Source organism: Prionailurus viverrinus, chromosome A1, assembly GCF_022837055.1.
Source record: "Prionailurus viverrinus isolate Anna chromosome A1, UM_Priviv_1.0, whole genome shotgun sequence".
In the NCBI taxonomy this organism is placed as follows: domain Eukaryota; kingdom Metazoa; phylum Chordata; class Mammalia; order Carnivora; family Felidae; genus Prionailurus; species Prionailurus viverrinus.
In genome coordinates, this window is record NC_062561.1 from 160,930,802 (window position 1) to 160,949,026 (window position 18,225).

The 18,225-nt window shown below is 37.2% G+C and overlaps 1 pseudogene; it reads right to left on the reverse strand.

Annotated features, from left to right (window-relative positions):
* Positions 1 to 285: 285 nt before the first annotated feature.
* On the reverse strand, positions 286 to 773 carry LOC125169701 (peptidyl-prolyl cis-trans isomerase A-like; annotated as a pseudogene).
* Positions 774 to 18,225: the final 17,452 nt, after the last annotated feature.

The following is an 18,225-nucleotide window of genomic DNA, read 5'->3' on the forward strand; positions in this document are numbered from 1 at the left end:
AGAGAAAGCAATAAATATATAGAGATACAAAGGTAAATACAGAGGACAAAATCTAACAATTTAAAGTGGTTGCTTTGTTGTTGTTGTTGTTTAGCCTTTATTTCATGATCATAAACTTCACTCTGCAATCCAGCTAAACTTAGAGGGGAGTAAGGAGGACACGGGACCCATAGAACTGCGGCGGGAGCATAGCGACTCTAGATTTCGAGCAGATGGGGGCGGAGGGGCGCACACCCGAGCTACAGAAGGAATGGTCTGGTAGTTAAGATAAAACACGAGTCAAATTTATTGGATTTGTCCAGAGTCAGCATTGGTGATCTTCCTGCTGGTCTTCACCCCAAAGGGCTCCACGGCTTCCACGATGTTTGTGCCCTCCTTCACCTTGCCAAACACCACGTGCTTGCCGTCTAAACACTCGGTCTTGGTGGTGCAGATGAAAAACTGGGAACCGTTCGTGTTGGGTCCAGCATTTGCCATGGACAGGATGCCAGGACCTGTGTGGTTCAGGATGAAATTCTCATCGTCAAACTTCTCCCCGTAGATGGACTTGCCTCCGGTGCCATTATGGCGTGTGAAGTCACCACCTTGGCACATAAATCCCGAGACGATCCTGTGAAAGCAGGAACTCTGTAACCAAATCCTTTCTCCCCAGTGCTCAGAGCACGAAAGTTCTCTGCTGTTTGGGGGACTTTGTCTTCAAACAGGTCGAAGGAGACGTGGCCCAAAGGCTCGCCGTCCACAGCTATGTCAAAGAACACGGTGGGGTTGACCATGGCTGAGCGGCGCGGGCGATTCCAGGGCATCAGCGTCTGCCTAAAGTGCTTGCTTTTAAAGAGTGGGATTTGGGGGTGAGGGACGTGGATACTGTATGGGGTTTTTTAAAGCCTTTTCATTGTTAAGTTTTTTAAATTTTATTCTGAGAGAGAGAAAGAATGCATGTAAGCATGGGAGGGGCAGAGAGAGGGGAAGAGACAGAATCCCAAGCAGGTTCCACGCTGTCAGTGCAGAGCCCAACATGCGGCTCGATCCCGTGAAAAACCGTGATATAAAGACCTAAGCCGAAGTCAAGAGTTGGACACTCAACTGACTGAGCCACCCAGATGGCCCCATACTTAAAAATTTTTTAATCTGGGGCATGATTACCCTAAAGAATTAAAAATACAATTACAACATCTACATAAACTTTCCAGATCACAAAAATGACTATCCTTTGATAAATAACTATGCTCACTGGAAGCATATGGACAGTATGATGATCTATCATAGAGGATTTCCTGGGTAACAAGATGAAATTTAAGGTAATACTTGCCAGAATATAGGTCTGGCTGCATTTGAAGCTGTTAGTACAAGTCTCTTGTCAACTCACAGGTCTTTAGGTTGTTTGAGTTTCACTTTTCTGAACACAGTATAGAGCTTTTAAACTGTGAAGTAAATGCTTTAGGACAGTGTGTTTCAAAGTGTTTTTCTCAGTCCCTGGATGGTTCCTCATAGTCTACGAAGGATCCTCAGTCTGGCAATTGCAACCTTTTTTTTTAATGTTACATTTTTTTTTCCATTTATTTCATAAATTTGACATTTAAGGTGAATTTTAATTTTTGCTAAGATCTCATTAGATCTTAACAATGTCTGAGCTTTTAGAGTTGTACATGTGCTTTTTGGACTGCACTCATCACAAAATCTTGTATAACATTCAACTATATGAAAATACTGTCTGTCCACAGTGTTTTCAAGTCAACTGAATACTGTCATTTCAATTTGTTAAATATGCATTTTTCATCATCCAAATTTAAAGAAAATATATCCATAGTATAAAGTAGTTCACTAAAGATTAAAAGGAGTGACGAAAATGGTAATGTACATACTGTGACTCATAATAAAAGCAGAAAAATAAATAGGGTGCAAAACATCAGTATAAATACAGAAAGTGAATGTGCGTAAGTGAAAGCAAGAAAATCTAAACATGTAATGATATTCACAAGCAACCAATAAAGAAAATTATATACAGTGAAAAATATAAGATAAATGAACTTTATTGGAAAATTGATCCACTGCCTCCAGCCCCAGTGCATTATCTGTTAAAATACTTGTCTACAGTAGCATATAGCCCTAGAGGGTCTTATGCATAGTGACTATTCTTGTAAACTTAATCACATTTTTGTAAAACTATGCAAAATAATGTTATTCAATATACAGTTGCTTAATTTTTTTTTCCTGAGAGCAGATGAATGACCAAACTACATACTAGTATTTATACACCTGCTACCCTTTATAGCTGTGAAGATTTAAAAACCAAAAAAGATCGTCTTGTTATATCAAAAACAACGTCTTGTTTTCTTGTTATATGTTTCAAGAAAAACATCTTCAAACAACATGTCTTACCATGTATCAATAATTTATATAACATCATAACAATAAAACAATGTGATACTGCCTCAGAATGAGAAAAATAAGCCAGTGAACAGAAAAGAGGTAAGAAGTTGACCTAAGTCAACTTCCTATGTATATAGGAACTTGATATATTATGCGGATCTGTTGAAAAGTTTTCCAAGGATGAAAGCACTAGCAGGCACCGTTTTTTTGGCCCTTCCCTTCTACCTAGCTGGCCTGGCTCTCATGGAGCTCTGATACTCTCTCCATCTACTTACTCACTCCAGCATTTCCTGCAGACTCACTGGCCCATGCCACCCACGTGGCCCAGAACCCCTTCCAAACAGCTCACCACCCTGCCACACCTGACAGGCCCCCTGGCCATCACCAGAGCCCTTTTCAAGGGGCTCACCACCCCCACCACTTCCAAAAGGTGGCCTCAGCCAGCACCAGAATTCTTCCTGGGCACCTCTGTCTGAGGGGATCAGCCCAATACACTAAAACATCTACAAAAGTTGCAGCCAGACCTCACAGCAAGTCTCACTGGAGGCCTATCTTGCCCATCGGTATGCTATCACTGTCACAGCCAAGCCTGTAGCCAGCTATACCAAGAACTGACAGCACACCCAGTGGGCCCATAACAGTCATATCCAGGCCTCTCAGTGAGAGATGCCAGGGGCCAGCCCTGATTACTGGTATGCCAACAGCAGTCACAACAAGACCTCACAGACAGATGCACCAGGGGACAGTCCTGCAAAACAGTGAGTCTGCACCAATCACAACCTAGCCACAAAAGGAAGGTACATGCAGCCCACACAGGGGTACTTCTAGGGCAGCTGGCTCAGGTTACCAAGGTTACCCATAGGACTCCTTCTGCACAAAGCCACTCCTTTATGATGGGGAGACATAAATGATCTACCTAACACAAAGAAACAGGAAGTTAGGCGAAATGAGGAGACAGAGGAATATGTTCTCAAGAAAAGAGCAAGAAAAACACCTTAGAAAAAGAATTAAAACAAAGCTATCTGTCACACTAAGAATTCAAAGTAATAATCATAAAGATATTCACTGAACTCAGCAAAAGAATTAATGAACACAGTGATAACAGTGATAGGAACTACAAAAAAGAACCAATCAGAGGTGAAGAATACAAAAACTGAAATGAAAAATACACTAGAGGCAATCAATAGCAGATCAGATGACACAGAAGAATCAATCAGTGATATGACAGATGGGATGACGAAAATCACCCAGCCAAAACAACAAAAAGAAAAAGAAGAGGGGGAAAAAAGATAGCTTAAGGAAACTCTGGGAGAACATCTAGCATCTAGCATCTAGCATCTAGCATCTAACATTCACATAGTAGCGGTCCCAGAAAACGGGAGAGAAAAAGGCTGAGGAAAACTAGATGAGGCAATATTGGATGAAAACTTCCCTAATTTGGTGAAAGAAACAGATATCCAGGGGCACCTGGCTGGCTCAGTCCATGGAAGAAGCAACTCTTAATCTTAGGGTTGTAAGTTCGAACCCTATGTTGGGTATAGAGATTACTTAAAAATAAAATCTTAAGGAAAAGAAAAAAGAAAGAGACATCCAAATCCAGAAAGCACTAACAGTCCCAAATAAAATGAACCCAAAGAGACCCACACTAAGACACATTATAATCAAAGAATCAACAGTTAAAGATAAAGAGAGAATCTTAGAAGTACCAAGAGAAAAACAAGTAGTTATTAATAAGGAAACTTCCAGAAGAATATTAGCTGATTTTTCAGCAGAAAATTCATAGACCAGAAGGAGTGGCATAATATATTAAAAATGCTGAAAAGAGGGCACATGTGTTGCTCAATTAAGCATCCAACTCTTGATTTTGGATCAGGTCATGATTTCATGGTCATGAGACTGAACCTCACATCAGTCTTGGGATTCTCTCTGTCCCTCTCCCTCTGCCCATCCCCTGCTTGTGTGTGCCCTCTCTCTCTCAAAAAATAAAAAGTTTAAAAAGTACTGAAAGGGGGACACCTGGGTGGCTCAGTTGGATAAATGTCCAACTTCGGCTCAGGTCATGATCTCATGGTTTGTGAGTTTGAGACCCGCATAAGGCTCTGTGCTGACAGCTCAGAGCCTGCAGCCTGCTTCGGATTCTGTGTCCCCCTTCCTCTCGCCCCTCCCCCGCTGGCACTCTGTTTCTCTCTCCTTCAAAAATAAACATAAAAAAAAAAGTACTGAAAGGAAAAAAATACCACCAAGAATATTCTACGGGACAAAGTCATCACACAAAATTGAAGAAGGGATAAGGAGATTCTCCAACAAACAAAAGCTAAAGTTTGTCAACACCAAACCGGCCTTACAAGAAATGTTCAAGGGACTTCTTAAAATGAAAAAGAAAAGGTCCTAACTAGAAAGAAGAAAATTATGAAGGAAAAAATATCTCACTGGCAAAGATAAACATATAGTAAAAGTAATAGATCAACCACCTATATAACTAGTATGGAGATTAAAAGAATAAAATAGTAAAATCATCTAGGCCTAAAGTAATTAGTCAAGGGATATGCAAAATAATAAGATGCAAATTATACATCAAAAACATAAAATATGGTGAGGGAGAGTAAAAATGTACTGTATGTATGTATGTATTTTTATATTTGAGAGAGAGAGACCAGGGAAGGGGCAGAGAAAGAGAGAGACACAGAATCCAAAGCAGGCTCCAGTCTCTGAGGTGTCAGCACAGAGCCTGACATGGGGCGTGAACTCACAATCAGTGAGATCATGACCTGAGCCAAAGTCAGATGTTCAACCGACTGAGCTACTCAGGTGCCCCCCAGAAATGTAGTGCTTTTACAATACATGAACTTAAGTGACCATCAAATTAGACTGCTATATACATAAGATGTTATATATGAACCTCATGCTAACCACAAACCAAATACCTTTGATACACAAAAATAAAGAGGAAGGAGTCCAAGAATAACACTAAAGAAACTCACCAAATCACAAGGAAAGAGAACAAAAGAAGGATAAAAGAACAGAGAAGAACTACAAAACCACAAGAAAGCAATCAACAAAATGGCAATAAGTATGTATCTATCAATAATTACTTTATTTTTTTATTTATTTTTATTTTTTTGACATTTATTTATTTTTGAAACAGAGAGAGAGAGCATGAACAGGGGAGGGTTAGAGACAGAGGGAGACACAGAATCTGAAACAGGCTCCAGGCTCTGAGCTGTCAGCACAGAGCCCGATGCAGGGCTCAAACTCACGGACCGCGAGATCATGACCTGAGCTGAAGTCGGACACTTAACCGGCTGAGCCACCCAGGCGCCCCTCAATAATTACTTTAAATGTAAATGGACTAAATGTTCCAATCAAAATACACAGGGTGGCTGAATGGCTAAAAAAACAGACCCGCATACCTGTTGCCTACAAGAGATTCATTTCAGAGTTAACAACACACACAAAGTGAAGTGAAAGTGAAAGGATGGAAAAGTTATCTCATTCAAATATAAACAAAAACATAAGGCAGGATACCAATACTTACACAGGACAAAACAGACTCTTTTTTAAAATTATTTCTTATGTTTTATTTTTTTATATTTGAGAGAGAGAGAGAGAGCAAGCAGGGGAGGGGCAGAGAGATGGAGACAGAATCCAAAGCAGGCTCCAGGCTCTGAGCTATTAGCACAGAGCCTGATGCGGGGCTTGAACTCTTGAGTAGTGAGATCATGACCTGAACCGAAGTCAGACCCCCCAACTGACTGAACCACCCACGTAGCCCCAAAATAGACTTTAAAATAAAGACTGCAACAAAAGACAGAAAAGGGCATATGTAATAATCTAAGTAGGGGATATACAACTTATGAATATCTATGCACCCAACATAGGGGCAACTAAATGCATATAGCAAGTATTGACAGACATAAACAGAAAAACTGACTGTAAAACAAGAGTAGAAGATTTTAATATCCCACTTGTATTAATGGATAGATTATCCAGACAGAATGTCAATAAGAAAACATTGGTCTTAAATGACAACATTAGACAAAATGGACTTAATAGATGTATACAGAACATTCATCCAAAACCAGCAGAATTCACATTCTCTCCAGTACACACAGGGCATTCTCCAGGACAGATCACATGTCAGGCCACAAAACAACCCTCAATAAATTTAAAAAGAAGAAATTTTCAACGACAAGGGTATGAAACCAGAAATCAGTTACAAGAAGAAAACTGGAAAAACACAAACATGTGAGGCTAAAAAGCATTCTACTAAACAACGAATGTGTCAATGAAGAAATCAAAGAGGAAATAAGAAGAAATACCTATTTACAAATGAAAATGAAAACACAGCTTTCCAAAATCTGTGGGACTCAGCAAATTAGTTGTAAGGGGCAAGTTTGTAGCACTATAGGCCCAAGTAAACAAACAAGAAAAATCTCAAACAATCTTAAGCTTGCACCTAAAGGAACTAGAAAAAGAACATAGTAGAAGGAATGAAATAATAAAGATCAGAAAAAATAAATGAAATAGAGACTAAAAACAATAGAAAAGATCAATGAAACTAAAATGGTCCTTTGAAAAGATAAATACAACTGATAAACCTTCAGGCAGACTAATCATGAAAAAAAGAGAAATGATTCTAATAATTAAATCAGAAGTGAAAGAGAAATTTCAACCATACTATAGACATACAAAAGATCATACAAGACTTCTATAAACAATCGTATGCCAACAAATGGGACAGCCTAGAAGAAATGGATAAATTCCTAGAAACATACAACATTTCAACACTGAATTAAGAAGAAATACAAAATCTAAACAGACTAATTACTAGTAATAAATTGAATCAGTAATCAAAAAACTCCCAACAAACAAAAGTCAAGGACCAAACAGATTCAAAGATGAATTCTACCAAACATTTTCTCAAACTATTTTGTTCCAAAGGAACAAAAGAAGAAGGAGAAGAGAAGGAGAAGGAGAAGGAGAAGGAGAAGGAGAAGGAGAAGGAGGAGGAGGAGGAGGAGGAGAGGAAGAAGGAGAAGAACAAGAACAAGAACAAGAAGAAGAAGAGGAGGAGGAGAAAGGGGAGGAGGAGGGGGAGGAGGAGGGGGAGGAGGAGGGGGAGGAGGAGGGGGAGGAGGAGGAGGAGGAGAAGAAGAAGAAGAAGAAGAGGAGGAGGAGGAGGGGGAGGAGGAGGAGGGGGAGGAGGAGGGGGAGGAGGAGGGGGAGGAGGAGAGGGAGGAGAAGGGAGAGGAGGAGAAGAAGAAGAAAAAGAGGAGGGGGAGGAGGAGGGGGAGGAGAAGGAAGAGGAGGAGGGGGAGGAGGAGGAGGAGGAGGAGGAGAAGGAAGGGGGGGGGGAAGAAGGAAAGTTTCCAAACGTATTCTATGAAACCAGCATTACCTTGATACCCAAACCAGAAAAAGATACCACAAAATAGAAAATTACAACCCAATATCCCTGATGAACATTGATGTAAATATTCTTAACGAAATATTAGCAAACTGAACTTAACAATACGTTAAAAGGATCATGCACCATGATTAAGTGGTATTTATTCTAAGAATGCAAGAATAGTTCAATATCCACAAATCAATCAACATGATACACCACATTAACAAAAAGAAGTATAGGGGCGCCTGGGTGGCGCAGTCGGTTAAGCGTCCGACTTCAGCCAGGTCACGATCTCGCGGTCGGGGAGTTCGAGCCCCGCGTCAGGCTCTGGGCTGATGGCTCAGAGCCTGGAGCCTGTTTCCGATTCTGTGTCTCCCTCTCTCTCTGCCCCTCCCCCGTTCATGCTCTGTCTCTCTCTGTCCCAAAAATAAATAAACGTTGAAAAAAAAAAAAAAAAATTTAAAAAAAAAAGAAGTATAAAAATTCTATGATCATCTCAATACATACAAAAAATTTGGTAACATTCGACATCCATTTACAATTAAAAAAAAAAACCTCTCAAAAAAGTAGACATAGAGTGAACGTATCCTCAACATAACAAAGACCATTTACGAAAAACCCACAGCTAACATTATACTCAATGGTGAAAACCTGAAAGCTTTTCCTCTGATTAAGAACAAGACAAGGAAGCCTACTCTTTCTTGCCACTTTTATTCAACATAGTATTGGAAGTTTTAGCCATATCAATTAGGCAAAAAATAAAATAAAGAAAATAAAGAAAAGTAAAACAAAACAAAATGAATTCAATTTTAAAAAATAAAAAATTTATAAATTAAAAAATAAAATAAGATAAAAGGCATCCAAATTTGAAAAGAATAAAACTATTTGCAGATAATATGATACTATGTACATAGAAAACCCTGAAGAGCACCAAAAAATTACTAAAACTAATAAATAAATTCAGTAAAGTTTCAGGATACAAAATTAATAGGCATAAGTCTATTTCATTTCTATACACTAATAATAAACCATCAGAAAGAGAAACTAAGTAAACAATATCATTCATAATTTCATCAAAACAATAAAATACCTAAGTAATAAATTTAACCAAAGGGGTGAAAGACCAATACTCTAAAATCTATAAGACACTGATGAAATAAATTGGAAGAACAAAACAAATGAAAAGATATAACATGCTCATGGATTAGAAGAATTAGTATTGTTAAGATGTCCATACTACCCAAAACATTCTACAGATTCAATACCATTCCTATCAAAATACTAATGACATTTTTCACAGAATTAGAACAAATAATCCAAAAATAGCCAAAGTAATCTTGAGAAAGAACAAAGCTGGAGGAATCCACTTCCTGATATCAAACTGTACTACAAAGCTTTAATAATCAAAACAGTGTGGTACTGGCACATACATATCAATCAATGAAACAGGACAAAGAGTCCAGAAACAAACCCATGCTTATACACTCAATCTTCAACATAGGATGCAATAACATATAATGGGGAAAAGTCAGTCTCTTCAATAAATGGTGCTGGGAAAACTGGATAGGTACATAGAGAAGAATGAAACTGGACCTCTTTCTTACACTGTGTATGAAAACAAACTCAGAATGGATTAAAGACTTACATGTAAGATCAGAAATCATTAAACCCTTAGAAGAAAGCATAAGCACTAAGCTCTTGGACATAATCAGTCTGATGAATGGTTTTGTGTGTGCGTGTGTGTGTGTGTGGATCTGCCTCCTCAGGCAAGGACAACAAAAGCAAGAATAAATAAATGACACCACATCAAACAAAATACCTTTCAACACTGATAAAAATCATTAACAAAATGAAAAGGTAACCAAGTTATTTGTAAATGATATAACCAATAAAGAAAGAGTTAATATCCACACAACTCAGTATCAAAAAAACGCCAACAATCCAATTTAAAATAAAAGGGGGGAGGGGGTGCAGAAGACCTGAATAGACATTTCTCCAAAAAATACATAAAGATGGCCAACAGACAAAAAAAAAAAAAAAAGTGTTCCATATCACTAATCACTGGGAAAATGCAAATCAAAACCACAATGAGATATCACTTCACATCTGTTAGAATGGCTATGATCAATAAGACAAGAAATAACAAGCATTAATAAGGATATGGAGAAAGGGAACCTCATGCACTATTGGTAAAAATGCAAAATGGTAGAGCCACTATGGAAAACAGTATGGAATGTGTTCAAAAAATTAAAAATAGAACCACCACATGATCTAGCAATTTCACATGTGGGCATTTATCCAAAGACAATGAACACACCAATTAAAAATATATATATATGCATCCCAGGGCACTTGGGTAGCTCAGTCAGCTGGGCGTCTGACTTGGGCTCAGATTATGATCTCCCAGTTCATGAGTTAGAGCCCACTTTGGGCTCTGTGCTGACAACTCAGAGCCTAGAGCCTGCTTTGGATCCTGGGTCTCCCTTTCTTTCTGTGCCTCTCCCCCGCTGGTGCGCTCTCTCTCTCTCTCTCTCTCTCTCTCTCTCTCTCTCTCTCTCTCTTAAAGTTAAATAAACATTTTTTTAAATATATGCATCTCAATGCTTAATGCAGCATTATTTACAATAGCCAAGATATGGAAGCGACCCAAGATGCTGTGGTATAGATACACAATGGAATATTACTTAGCCATAAAAGAAAGAATCAAATCTTGTTATTTGTGAGGACGTGAAGGAGTTGGTAGCATGCTAAGTGAAATAAATTAGATAAAGACAAGTATGTATGATTTCATTTATATGTGCAATCTAAAAAAATAAAACAAATGAGCAGAAAAAAACTAAAACAAAATAGAAAATTCTTAGATTTAGACAACAATCTGGTGATTGCCAGAGAAGAGGGTGAGGAGACAGGCAAAATAGGTGAAGCAGATTAAAAGGTACAAACTGTGCTGACAGCTTAGAGCCTGGAGTCTGCTTCAGAATCTGTGTCTCCCTCTCTCTCTGCCCCTACCCCGCTCACGCTCTGTCTCTCTGTCTGTTGGGATGAGCACTGGGTGTTGTATGGAAACCAATTTGACAATAAATTTCATATTAAAATAATAATAATAATAATAATAATAATAATAATAAAATAAAAATAAATAAACGTTAAAAATTTTAAAAATAAAAATGAAAGGTACAAACCTCCAATTATAAAATAAAGAAGACACAAGGGTACATGTACAGCATAGGGAATATAGTTAATAATATGTAACAACTTTGTATAGCACAGAGGGTAGCTAGTTTTCCTGGTGATCACTATGTAATGTATATAAATGTTGTATCACTATGTTGTGCATCTGAAACTCATAATATTGTATGTCAACTATACTCCAATAAAAATTAGTAAACAAAATTTTTTAAAAAGCAAACTATGTAAAGAAAAAGGTTGATAAATTTGAAATCTTTAACTTTGATATGAAATTTTAGAACACATTTACATACAGAAAGTATTTTTAAAATGAATCATTGACTTGGGAGAGGCCAAAAGGGAAACAGATTCAGAGAAGATACCCAGGAGATTCCATTATGTCTATAGACTTTCTCCCAAATATGTGTGCTTACACATGTATAGCAAAATGCTATTGTGTGATAAAGTTAACTTACTGGTGTGGGCTATAATGTTTTCTAAAATTTCTCTACTTTATGCTTAAAATAGTTGATAGAAAAAACATTAAGGAATGTTTCAGAAATGTGGCAAGTAGAACGTGATTTCCATCATTTGTGAAGTATGAGCTGCAGAAGGAAATGTGAGAGTGAGTGGGAGAGTGATATTCTCAAAGAGATAATGGCAAAATACTTTTTAAAATGGATGAAAGACGTGAATCAAGATTTAAACACACCCTTTGTGAATTCTCGTGCACACACACCTTTCTTAAGGAAATATTAAGCTTGAACTAAGATGTGTTTGGCTATAATTTGTACCAGAAGAATCAAAGCATCTGGGCTGGGATGGAACAAATTTATTATCAAACTGGAATACCAAACATTAAGTATTCTTATCTGCCTGCCAATGAACAAATAGAAATTAAACCATCGGTAAAATTCCCTTTTTAGATGACATGGTTAGATGTTATACAATAGAAAGGACATACAGTGTGGAGGAGCAATCATTTTTTTCTGTGTGCTAGCAGATAATTTACTTCATTGTTTATCATTGGTGATCAAGGTGATGATTTAGATTATGTATGTAATACATATAAGGTAGAAATATTTGGTGATAGATTCTTATTTTATCACTGAAAGCCCAGACTATATGAGAATAGACTTTTCATTTGGTAACTGGTTTTTTGTTTGTTTGTTTGTTTGTTTATAAATGTTTGTTTATTTCTGGGAGAGAGAGAGAGAGAGAGGCAGGGAGAGAGGGGGACAGAGGATCCCAAGCAGGCTCCGGCTGACAGCAGAGAGCCAGATGTGGGCTTGAACTCACGAACCACTAGAACATGACCTGAGCTGAAGTTGGATGCTCAACCGACTGAGCCACCCAGGTGCCCCCCAGTAACTGGTTTTTGTTTGTTTTTCTGTTTTTGTTTTTGAGCCATAATATAGATGGGGGTGGGGTGGTATTAAACTATGGCCCACAGGCCAAATCTGACCAACCACCTGTGCGCCTCCTAGCTAACAACAGCTTTTATACTTTTAAATGGTAAAAAAATAACAATACTCATAATAATTAACACTAAATTTCCTGATATGTGAAAATTATGTGAAATTAAAATTTCAACATTCATAACGGTTTTTAACACAGGCACTTTCCTTTATACAGTGCTTCTTGCTACTTTGATGCTACAGACAGTAGTTGCAACAGAGAATGTAGGGCCTGTAAAACCTGAAATATTAACTCTGCAACATTTTAGAGAAAAAGTTTACTAACCCTCCTGCCATAGACTCTAAATGTGTATCTCAAAACACTCCAGCTGATATGCAGAAGGAAGAGACATAATTGGAAATCATCTATAGATTAATACCAATTTATACACTGCTTAATTCACAGAGAAGAGTTAGTTACGTAGAGAATATGACAATCATGATTCAGCACTAATTGAAATTGTGAAAAATATTACTATAAACTGTGGTTGTGACTGTAACTCCTTCCCATAAGCTATGTGAAGAAATATGAGTTAGTAAGTTTCTCTGCTTTTACATTCTACAGTAAACTGGCTTCGAAGGGAGAGTTGCTTACATGAGTTTTTGAAAGGAGGGATGACGTGAACACACTTGAAATGCCAGCAGGCAAAACATTTTTACTTTAATGTTGTATCACTCCAGCGAATAGCCAGTTTCTAACAGCTCAAAACCCACATCCCCACAAATTTTGTATTGTGAGTAGCATAAAACTGTTTACAGGAAGACAAAACTGTAATTCGAATTATTGCATTGTGGAGTTTGACTCTGCAAACACTTGGTTTTGGCTTTGTTTTTTTTTTTTTTTTTTTTCATTCTGTGGAAAATGTAATAAATAATTTATTTGGGGGCCAAATGTCTCCAGATCTAAATGAAACTTACAAGTTCAACTGTATATGTCAAAGCAACCAACCTTAAAAGTTAATTGTTGCTATTGCTGCTTTTAGTTTGACGGCCCACTTATAGTGTGCAACAAAGCAATTGAAAGTAAGCAATCTCTTTTAACTTTGAGATTCCTGTTCAATTCAAACATGAAAACCCAATTGTTATCAGTCGCTCCCACTCTCAGTTATACACAAATGTGATTTTTTAATTAAAATAAAATTGAGCTGAAGATAACAAATCCCCCAGATATGGAATTTCACTATGCTAATTTCATGAAGACCATATACTGTCATTCCTCTCTACGATTTCAAACAAAGATCATACATGGTTTAAGTAGTGTTCCCCTTTTAAAGTTGTGATGAAGTCTTGTTTTTTGTTATCTCCCTAAATATTGGTTGCTATGCTTTACATATAAAGTGGGCCAAAGCTACTGGAAGTTTGCATTAAATGTTCAAAAATAAAGTTTTTTTAAGAAGTATATGGTAATAATAGCATGAAGCAAATAGGAACTCAAGTAGGAATTCAAAGTCTTTGCTAATAGATATGTTTCAAGGCCCAGAAAACTATACAATCAAAAGGCACAGAAGTATGAAACATTACGTACATTTGTGAGTGGTGAGTAGACCAGTTCCCTGGAGTGAAAAAGTTAATATATGGAAGACTGTGTTTCTGGCATAATGGATAAAAGAAGTAGGAGAAATGTGCCATAAATAAGGACAAAGATTGGAATGTATCATGTTCTACTAAACACATTGATTACAAAAAAAGCAAAAAGGATTTTCAACCTAGAATTCTGATGTCTTCCCTATTATCCATTAAGTTGGAGGTTTGAAAAAACACATTTTTAGAAATATGCTATCAGAAACTGAATTCCTATTTACCCTTTTTCAGAATGCTGTTGGAGGATATGCTCCACAAAAATAAGGGGATAAACCAAGAAAGGACGTATGTGATCCATGAACCATCCAACACAGGAGGGAATCAAACAGGATCCCAAAACGAGGTAAAGGAAGATCCTAAGACTATCTCTGTGCAAGAAGCTAGAGGCCCACCCATCCCAAATGAGAAAAATCAGTAGACTTGGAAAAGGCTTCTTAAAGATGGAATTGGAAGAGTACTCAATGTGTTGGAACACGTTAATTGAAGATTTGTACAATTGAGGGAGAATTTGGAAGTGAGTTGAGTACATAAAGCTATGTAAATGATAAATAAGACATAATTCCAAGGAAAACAGAATATTGTGTAGATGAGACAGAGTAATCACAATGTACTGTTTGTTTGACTCACCAGCAGACAGTGTTTACTAGGTCATCATAATATGAAAACTGAATATTATTTCTATTAAGGTTCTATCTATACAGGAAAGATCACCATGGCAACTCTGTGTGGGACTAAGATGGAGTAAAATTGAACTAAATCCTCTTCTTTCTAAATGAAAAGTTAATAGTGAATGCCTAAAATGGTAAGACTGAGAAGTAGCCTTACACACATTGTATTTAGGTATATGTTAGTTACAGCCATTGGATCAGGCAGGAGAGTCTAAAAAGGCAGGCAAATAATGTGAGGGGTAAGTGGGGCAGACAGAGGACTATTCTTTTTCATAATAGGTTTCTGGAGGTATCTATGTCTTTATAATATGTGTATTTTTAATTTCCATAAAAATTAAAAAGTATATTTCAAACAGTTAAAATGCAGAATACAAAATCATATCTATTGTAATATGAACAAGAATTAAAAGAAGGTATGAACTAATAGGGACACCTGGGTGGCTCAGTTGGTTAAGCCTCTGACTCTTCATTTTGGCTCAGGTCATGATCTCATAGTTTGAACCCCACGTTGGGCAGAACCTTCTTGAGATGCTTTCCCTCTCTCTGTCCAGAGTGCATGCTCGCTCTCTCTCTCTCTCTCTCTCTCTCAAAATAAATAAATAAACTTAAAAAAAAAGAAGGTACGAATTAATAAATATATTGATTTGGAGAAAGAAATTTCTTCCTTGAAGAAATAAACAGGATGTTTATTTAGATACAAATGAAATATGGGGCTTGCATCCTTCTCAGTGTTCATCACATGTTCTCAACTCAATTGATCTCAAAGGTCTAGATGTGATAAAAGCCTTGTATTTTGTTTTTAGTTAGACAACAAACTTCCAACTAGCTTACATTAATACTTTTCACTGTGCCCATGATTTCCAGATTTGCTTGTTTCCTTTGTAGTATGTCCTAAAATTGTTCTGCCTGAAGACATCCTTGGGGTTGAAGACAATGCTGGTTTTTCTTGCCCATTCCATCTACATAACTGCCTTTCTCCCAATATACAAAATGAAATGCATGTCCTTCACTCATCCCTCGTTTTATCATGAGACAGTGCCATGATTTGAAAAACCTCTGGAGCATCAAGCCCTGGGACAAGTCAAAATACTACTTACACAAGTGAATGACTCTCATGAATGGGGAACAAGCATTTTCCAAATCAAGTAGTTTTCAATTCTTCTTACCACCAAGTAGGAGTATCTAATCCAGTCATTAAACTACTAGACCATTAAAACATTTCTGATGCTCAGTCACTGTGATTATCAGCATATGACATGGGAAGAGTTTAAGGAATCATGTTATTGCCTCAACAAAACACTTTCCATTTTTATCTACATATTTACGTGATCAAGTTTGTCAGAATAGAAGAAATAAAATTGATGCTGAATCCTGTATCATTCTAAAATAAACATCTCCTCATCCATCTCATCAACATCTACATTTCAAATACAGTTTTACTTTTTAAGTTCAATAATTATCAACCTTCATAATATATTTATGCTATCATGATTATATATTAGTAATAACTAATAATTATGGTCACTTGATTTTTTTAATATAAACTCTTTCAGTTTTCTATTTGTTGCAGGAAAAAGTTGAAAGGGCAATCTAGAAAACCCTACAAGTATATATGTTGTGATGGAAGTGGAATTTATATATAAGAAGTAGAAAAGTACAAATTTTCCAATTTTTAAAGGAAGATTTTCCTTATAACTTTTTTAAGGAATTGCAAAGGTTGTTTGTTTTCAATTTATGATTTTTTAGGGATTACAAAGTTTGTTTATTTTGTTTTTAAATTAGTTAAATACAAGGGTGAGTCCAGGCAGGGCAGGAGTAGAGGACCACCACCCATAGAAAGCACAGTCCCTTGGGACCTCCCTCCTCTGTACCCCACCATCTTAACTTTTATATGGATGGTGATATCTATCAAATTGTCATGTGTTTATATTCCTTTGGATGTATAGAAAATATTATATACATTTTATTTCAAAATGTCAGTATTTAAAAATGTATGAGAAATGACATGTTGTAACATAAAAATTATGCCTTCATCTTGAAAATTTTTAGATACCAACGTAAATAAAGATGCTGAATTTTAAATATCTTAAATTTAGTTATCAATTCTCTGAGGGGATTCACAATTTTTAAAATTATTTTTAAAAGTCTGAGAGCAAAAATTTTGCAGAACCCCTGCCCACTTTAATGGGTGGATTTCCACTGCCCTCTTGTGGTTTCACTGGTGGAACACATGAAGTACAAACCTGGACATGTGGCATTTTGGAAACACAGGAATTGCACTTCCTTCTTGTTGCATTGAATAAATAGCAACTGGTCATAGAGAAGACTACATCTCACATACTCGTACTAGTTTTATGAAATGAAGATATAGTAAAAGGATTTGAAAGTTAGTATATAACAACCAAATGGGTCAAAAAAACCCAGCTTGTCTGCATTCAATAATTGTGATTTGGTATTGACCAAGTAACAAGATTTTTGCTTTCCAGAGATATCTAGACTGTACATAAGAGTCTAGACCCATGATGTGGACACTCCATCAGCTGAATTCAAAATCAGCCCATACTCTCGGGTTGTTCCCTGTGCAAATGTGGAGTTTACCTCCTTTCCAGTTTCTGCAACAACTTCCTCCTTCCTTGCCCTTTCCCTCCTATCTCTACCCCCGGGGGCCCCCCATGCCCTGGTGCTGTCAACAACTACAATATCCATTATGGAAAGAGTGTGGCATAGTAGACGGACCAGGGGATAATGAAATCGGAAAGAATAGTGTCTGAATTTTTACCCAACCCATCACTAACTGTGATCTTGGTAGAATTAATAGAATTCTCTTGGACAGTTTCTACAGCAGTAAATAACCGACCTCACGGATGCCATGTACAACTGTAAAAACACATAGATAAGGTGCTCAAAAATAGCAACCAAATGTAATTATTGCTATTTTACACTCATGACAGATAAGCAGGTCTTTCCATTTGGAGGACACAGAATATAGTCACAAGGAATCACTCCAGGTATCTTGGTCATTTTGAGTTATTCAGTCACAGCAGTGCCATCACATATATCTTCCTTAGTGTTTTTCTTCCTACCCTCTGAGAGAAATATTTCACCTTTTTTCTATCTGTATTAAACTTGCTCACTCTCCTCCCATCCTCAGGTGATTGAACTTGGTTTGTAACAGGAAACTAGATGCAGCCTCCACAACTACCAGCCTGCCCTTAGTCACACGCTGACAGCTATGCCATGCTCACTTCTTTCACTATGGGGAGGACCTGCTCTCCTCACATGTTCCGACACTCCACCACTCTCACCTTCATGAAGGCTTGACCACCACAATTACCCATTCTCCTCTGCATCATCTTGTTTCCTTTCTAACGAAAAATATCCTCATATATCTGCTTCTCTTTAAAACAAACAACTTGTACCCACTAAAAAAAAAAAATCTTTGTATTCCACATAACCCTGAAGATAATGATTGATTTCTCTGCTCCCCCTCATCATTAAATATCTTGAAAGTGTTGTCTATATTCACAGTTTCTATCACATGCTTTCTTCAATCTACTCCATATGGAATAATGTCCTTCCCCTTGACTGAGGC